A 6,164-nucleotide genomic window follows, 5' to 3' on the forward strand; every position below is an offset into this window, starting at 1 on the left:
TAAAAGAAAAATTTGTGTGACTGGAGTATTCTGAACTTTTTATCTTTTTGAGAATTTACTAAAAGGTTGTAAAGCCCACACTCTCAAATTTTTAGCTAAATCACAGTTTTGAAGCAAATTCTTAATTTTAGCATCTTTTGCCTTCTACATAGACTAAGAATCTCTCAAAAAATCAAGTTCTCACTCCTTTTGTTTAATAGTTCTTCCCTAAATTTATCTCCCTTGTTTTACATTTTAAGTAGCAAAAAATCAGGCTTTTCATCAACACTTCGCTTGCAAATCTCCTAGGCAAAATATTTAAGTTCATTGTTAACAAATTCTACTTTACACATAACTGCAGAAAAAAAAAAAAATGCTAAGGTTTCTGGTACTACCTAACAAAGATCTTTCTACATCCAGTTTCTAATAACATGTGCCACACTTGATTCTCAGCAATCCCTGCCAGATTTCTACTAACACTCTGTCAAAGATGAATTAGGATTTCTGGAAAACAGTTTAGGCTTTTCTCTATCTTGCTTCTCAATTTTATCCAGATTCTGCTTACTGCACAATTCAAAAGCCACTTCTACATTTTAAATATCTGTTATAGCAACACACCACTCCCCAGTACTAAATTTGTATTAGATCTACATTACTGTATAACAAAGGACTGACCACAAACTTAGTGGCTTGAAGCAACAACCATTTATTAGCTCACAGTTTTATAAATTATAAATATCGGTATAGTACAGCTGGATTAATTTGTTCAGGAGTTCTTTCTACTGAAAATAGTGTATTATTAGAGCTGTATTACTGTTTCATGGTTCTGAGGAATAATTATTTCCAAGTGTATTCAGGCTGTTGGCAGAATTTCATTCCACGTGGTTGCATAACTGAGGCTCCAGGTTCCTTCTGACCATCAGCCAGATATCACACTCAGATCCAAGAAGACTCCTGTATTTCACACGATGTAAACCCTTCAATCTTGCAAGTGAGGAACAGAGAATACACTTAGTGTATAATCCACTCTTTTAATTGTTTTTACTACTGAAATGGCCAAGTCACTTTGAAAATATTACCTGATTAGATGAGGCTCACCTTTTAAATTATTTCAAGTGATTAGGAATCTTGATTACATCTGTAAAACTGATTTTGTCATATCACCATATTATATGTCCTGCTCACCACATTAAATCAGTCAAAATAAATTTTACAAGGGTAAGGGTCATCAATGATCATCTTGGAATTGTCCCCACCACATGTACACTGATTTGTTCACAGGTTAAATAATACAATGGCTGGAGTTTGCTTTAACATTCTCCAGAAAACGTTGAAGAAAGAATATAAATAAGATACAAAATTAATAAGAACATAATAATTGCTAAAGCTGGGTGACAGATACATGAAGGTATATTATCATCTTCTTTTGAAAATTTTGTGTATTTGAAAATCAAATAAAACGTTTTTCAAATTCAATTTTAAAAATCCTCCACCATGAAGATAGATTTGGAGATTTCTCCTTATGGTTATATAAAATTTTGTATCATATATTTCAGTCTATGTTATGAGATGCATACATGCTTAACATTTCTGTCGTTTTTTCTTGAACTATACTTTTTATGTAGTAACCCTTGCAGTCATTCTGGCCCTAATGTCTGTATACTCTTATGTTAATATATATGCACATGCTTCCACATTGTTTTTATTTTCCTTGTGTGTGTGTGCGTGTGTATACATAATAAAAGGATGAAAATAATATATAGATATATAATTTCATATATATGAAAGTTATATATATAGTATAATCTGTATCTAACTATACGTATTACTATATAGGAAAGTAATATATACAGATTATACTATATATATTACTTTTATCATTTCATATATATTACATATATCTATCTTTTATCCCTTTTTATTCACATGTTTAGAAGGCATTTCTTGAAAATAGCATATAGGAGGCAGAGAAGATTGCAGAATACAAAGTTCTGCCAGAACAACACCAAGTTAACAACTATTCACACAGAAAAATACTAAAAAACCTTCATAAAATGAAAATAACGTGAGCACTTACAGTGCCCGATTTTAAGTTGACATCACTGAAAAAGGCTCTGAAGAGATAGAAAGAAACAGTTTTGAGTTATCAAAGCTACCCGTCCTTCCCCCTCCGCAGCAACAGCATGGTAAAGAGAACATCTCTGTGCACTGCGGGAAGAAGAACACAGCAATTGTGAGGCATTGAACTCCGTGTTGTCCTGTTAGAGAAGAAAGAAATATCAGATCAAACTCATCTGATACTCACCCACAGAGTGAGCATTTAAATCAGCCCTAGCCAGAGGGACATCTCCTAGCTCAGTGGTCCTAACTTGAGTGCCCACAAACCTTGCCACTGAGGGCCAAAGTGCTCTTAGTCTCTAAGTAAACTTGAAAATCAGTCTAGAACATAAGGACTGCAACCAGTGCTGAACTAGGCCCAGAGACAGTGAACTGGGAGAGTGGACTGGGCATGTGACATACTGAGACACCAGCTGGGGCAACCAAGGGAGTGCTGGGATCACTCTTCCCCTTACCTCGGGCTGGAGAGCTCACAGCTCCAAAGCAGTCCCCTTCATTATGTTTAAGGAGAAGAGAGGATAGAGAAGGGAGGACTTTGTCTTGCGTCTAGAATGCCAACTCAGCCACAGCAGGATAGGACACAAGTCAAAGTAAGAAGACCTCAATTCCAGGCCCTTATCTCCCAGACAATATTTCTAGATATACCCCGGGACAGAAGAAAACCCATGTTCTTGAAAGAAGGTACCCAGACCTGACAGCATTTATCATCGACTAACTGAAGAGCCATTCAGCCATGAATAACCAGCAACAATACCCAGGTACTACACTGTGGGCATTGGTGAGTCTCTGAGACTTGCTGGATTCAGGTGAGACTTAGCACATTACCAGCTGTGGTGGCTATGGGGGTAAAACTCCTGATTGAGAAAAGGATAAAGTAAATAAGACTTTGTTTTGCACCTTAGGTAACAACAGCACCAAAGATGGGTAGAGCACCAAGCAAGCTCTTGGGGTTTTGGATTCCAGGGCTTGAAACTTTTTTGGACCTGCCTTAACCAGTGGGAATCCCACTGCCGTAAGGTGTGAGGCCACTGCTAGGCAGAATTTACCAGAAGCTGACTTAGGAAACCTTGGGTTTTAAGGGAACCTTAGTAATAGTCTGGCAGTATTCCTTGTGGCCAGGGGTGGCACTGGCTATGGGGTGAGCCTCCTTTGCTTTTGAAAAGGGAAGGAGGACTGGAAAGGACTCCATCTCATGGTTTAAGTGTCAGCTCAGCTGCAATACAATGGAATACCAAGTAGACTTCTAAAGTTTTGGACTCTAGTACCTGACTCCCAGAAGGGACCTCCAGACCCACCTAGGGCCTGGGGGATCTTACCACCCTGAAGGGAAAAACATTGGCCTGACTGACTTTTCCTGAGTGTAGAGCCCCAGGGCCTTGAGGAAACATAGGCAGTAGCCAGAAAGTGGCTATAGCAGACCTTGGGTGAGATGTAGTACTGTGATGGCTTCAGGTCTAACCCAGCATAGTCCTAGTGGTGTTGGCCACAGGGAAGCTTGTATCACTCCTTTCCTAGCTTTAGATGGCTCAGAACACAGGCAGAGATATTGCATGTTTGGGAGAGGGTAAGGGAAGAGAACAAGAGTCTCTTCCTGGTATTCTAGGTAATTCACCCAGACCTTATCTAAGACCAGTAAGGGTATACTGCTACAAGTCTGCAAGCACCAAAATGTTACTGGGCTTGGGGCACCCACTAAAGGAGAAACAGCTTAGATCACATCTCCCAAGTCCTTTCAAATAACTGGACAGTCTTCCAGTTATCAGACTTTTTCTGATAACTATAAAGTGAAGACTACAGTAAATACCTAACTCTTCAATGCCCAGAAACTGAAGAACATCTACTAGCATTGATGCCATCCAAAAAACCAAGACCTTATCAAATGAACTAAATAAGGCACCAGGTACCAATCTTGGAGAAACAAAGATATGTGAGCATGCAGACAGAGAATTCAAAATAGCTGTGTTTAGAAAATTCAATAAATTTAAGATAACAAAGAGAAGAAATTCAGAATTCTATCAAACAAATTTTACAAGAATATTGAAATAATTTAAAAGGATCAAGCAGAAATTCTAGAGCTAAAAATGCAATTGCCATACTGAAGAATGCATCAGAGTTCTTTAATAGCAGAACTGATTAAGCAGAAGGAAGAATTAGTGACTTTAAAGACAGGCTATTTAAAAACACAAAGTCAAAGGAGACAAAAGAAAAAAAATGAAGCACACCTAAAGGATCTAGAAAATTGCCTCAAAAGGACAAACCATAAGCTATTGGCCTTAAAGTGGTGGTATAAAAAGAGATAAAAGTAGCTCTTACCGCCCTTTTCCCGGGCAAGGAAAGCTAGTAGCGGAGCCGGAAGTGAGGCACCCTCCGGCTCGAGACCGAGGCGGCGTTTAAAGCTGAGCGACCCAGTACCACCGGGACGGCCAGCTTTTCCACTCAGGCTCCTCCATCCCGAGCCAGAAGACCCCTCCCCAGAATTCTGGGGACCTACGGAAGGGAGCCGAGTCGGATCGCGAGGTACCCAGAGCCGACAAACCCGAGCCACAGAGTGTTGCCAGAAGCCCCGCCCCTAGGAGTGAACGGAAAGCCTCACCCATCCGGGTGAGGAACCTGGAGGGACCGCCTCAGGGCGGAGCCCGCCGACCATGGCCACGCCCCCGGGGGCCGGTCCCCCACCTCTACCCTTCCTCGCCGCAGCTAGCTGGCAGGTTGTGCGCGGACGCGTGTGGAACATTTTCCCCGAGTCCTGGACTTTCTGCGATCTCTGCGCGCTATTGCCCCTGGCTTGGTTCGCTACCGGCACCACGAACGCCTTTGTATGGGCCTAAAGGCCAAGGTGGTGGTGGAGCTGATCCTGCAGGGCCGGCCTTGGGCCCAAGTCCTGAAAACCCTGAATCACCACTTTCCAGAATCTGGACCTATAGTGCGGGATCCCAAGGCTACAAAGCAGGATCTGAGGAAGATTTTGGAGGCACAGGAAACTTTTTACCAACAGGTGAAGCAGCTGTCAGAGGCTCCTGTGGATTTGGCCTCGAAGCTGCAGGAACTTGAACAAGAATATGGGGAACTCTTTCTGGCTGCCATGGAAAAGCTGCTTTTTGAGTACTTGTGTCAGCTGGAGAAAGTACTGCCTACACCGCAGGCACAGCAGCTTCAGGATGTGCTGAGTTGGATGCAGCCTGGAGTCTCTATCGCCTCTTCTCTTGCCTGGAGGCAATATGGTGTGGACATGGGGTGGCCACTTCCAGAGTGCTCTGTTACTGACTCAGTGAAGCTGGCTGAGCCCATGGAACAGAATCCTCCTCAGCAACAAAGACTAGCACTCCACAATCCTCTGCCAAAAGCCAAGCCTGGCCCATGTCTTCCTCAGGGAACATCTTCAAGGACGCACCTGGAACCTCTAGCTGGCCGCCACTTCAATCTGGCCCCTTTAGGCCGACGAAGAGTCCAGTCCCAATGGGCGTCCACTAGGGGAGGCCATAAGGAGCGCCCCACAGTCATGCTGTTTCCCTTTAGGAATCTGGGCTCACCAACCCAGGTCATATCTAAGCCTGAGAGCAAGGAAGAACATGCGATATACACAGCAGACCTAGCTGTGGGCACAAGAGCAGCCTCCACTGGGAAGTCTAACAGTTCATGCCAGACCCTGGGGGGAAGGGCTCTGAAGGAGAACCCAGTTGACTTGCCTGCCACAGAGCAAAAGGAGAATTGCTTGGATTGCTACATGGACCCCCTGAGACTATCATTATTACCTCCTAGGGTCAGGAAGCCAGTGTGTCCTCCATCTCTGTGCAGCTCCGTCATTACCATAGGGGACTTGGTTTTAGACTCTGATGAGGAAGAAAATGGCCAGGGGGAAGGAAAGAATCATCCTTCCGTGCCCTCGAGCTTCTTACCAAAAGCCTTGGCCACATCCCCAGGACAGCTGCAACCTCCATCCTGCAAAGTAAGGAGCACTATGAACACAACATGGATTTCCCAAGCCCTCAGCGATGTCCCAACAGCCCAAACTCAAAGCCAACAAGAACCCGGGAATTCTTTTTTTTTTTTTTTTTTTTTTTTTTTTT

General features: G+C 43.0%; 1 long non-coding RNA gene and 1 pseudogene across 2 annotated transcripts in view; one reads left to right on the plus strand and one right to left on the minus strand.

Moving 5' to 3' along the window:
- The first annotated feature begins 4,742 nt into the window (after positions 1-4,742).
- On the plus strand, positions 4,743-5,986 carry LOC108514802 (TERF1-interacting nuclear factor 2 pseudogene; annotated as a pseudogene). The gene has a single exon (XR_001881339.1). The product of XR_001881339.1 is annotated as a TERF1-interacting nuclear factor 2 pseudogene (transcript).
- A 5-nt stretch (positions 5,987-5,991) lies between these two features.
- LOC108514804 (uncharacterized) overlaps positions 5,992-6,164 on the minus strand; it is a 643-nt gene continuing 470 nt past the window's right edge. The window contains exon 3 of the long non-coding RNA XR_001881340.1: positions 5,992-6,036. This is a non-coding gene — a long non-coding RNA (uncharacterized LOC108514804). The remainder of the gene's footprint in view (positions 6,037-6,164) is intronic.

The sequence above is a fragment of the Rhinopithecus bieti genome, unplaced genomic scaffold, assembly GCF_001698545.2.
Source record: "Rhinopithecus bieti isolate Rb0 unplaced genomic scaffold, ASM169854v2 scaffold_34346, whole genome shotgun sequence".
In the NCBI taxonomy this organism is placed as follows: Eukaryota; Metazoa; Chordata; class Mammalia; order Primates; family Cercopithecidae; genus Rhinopithecus; species Rhinopithecus bieti.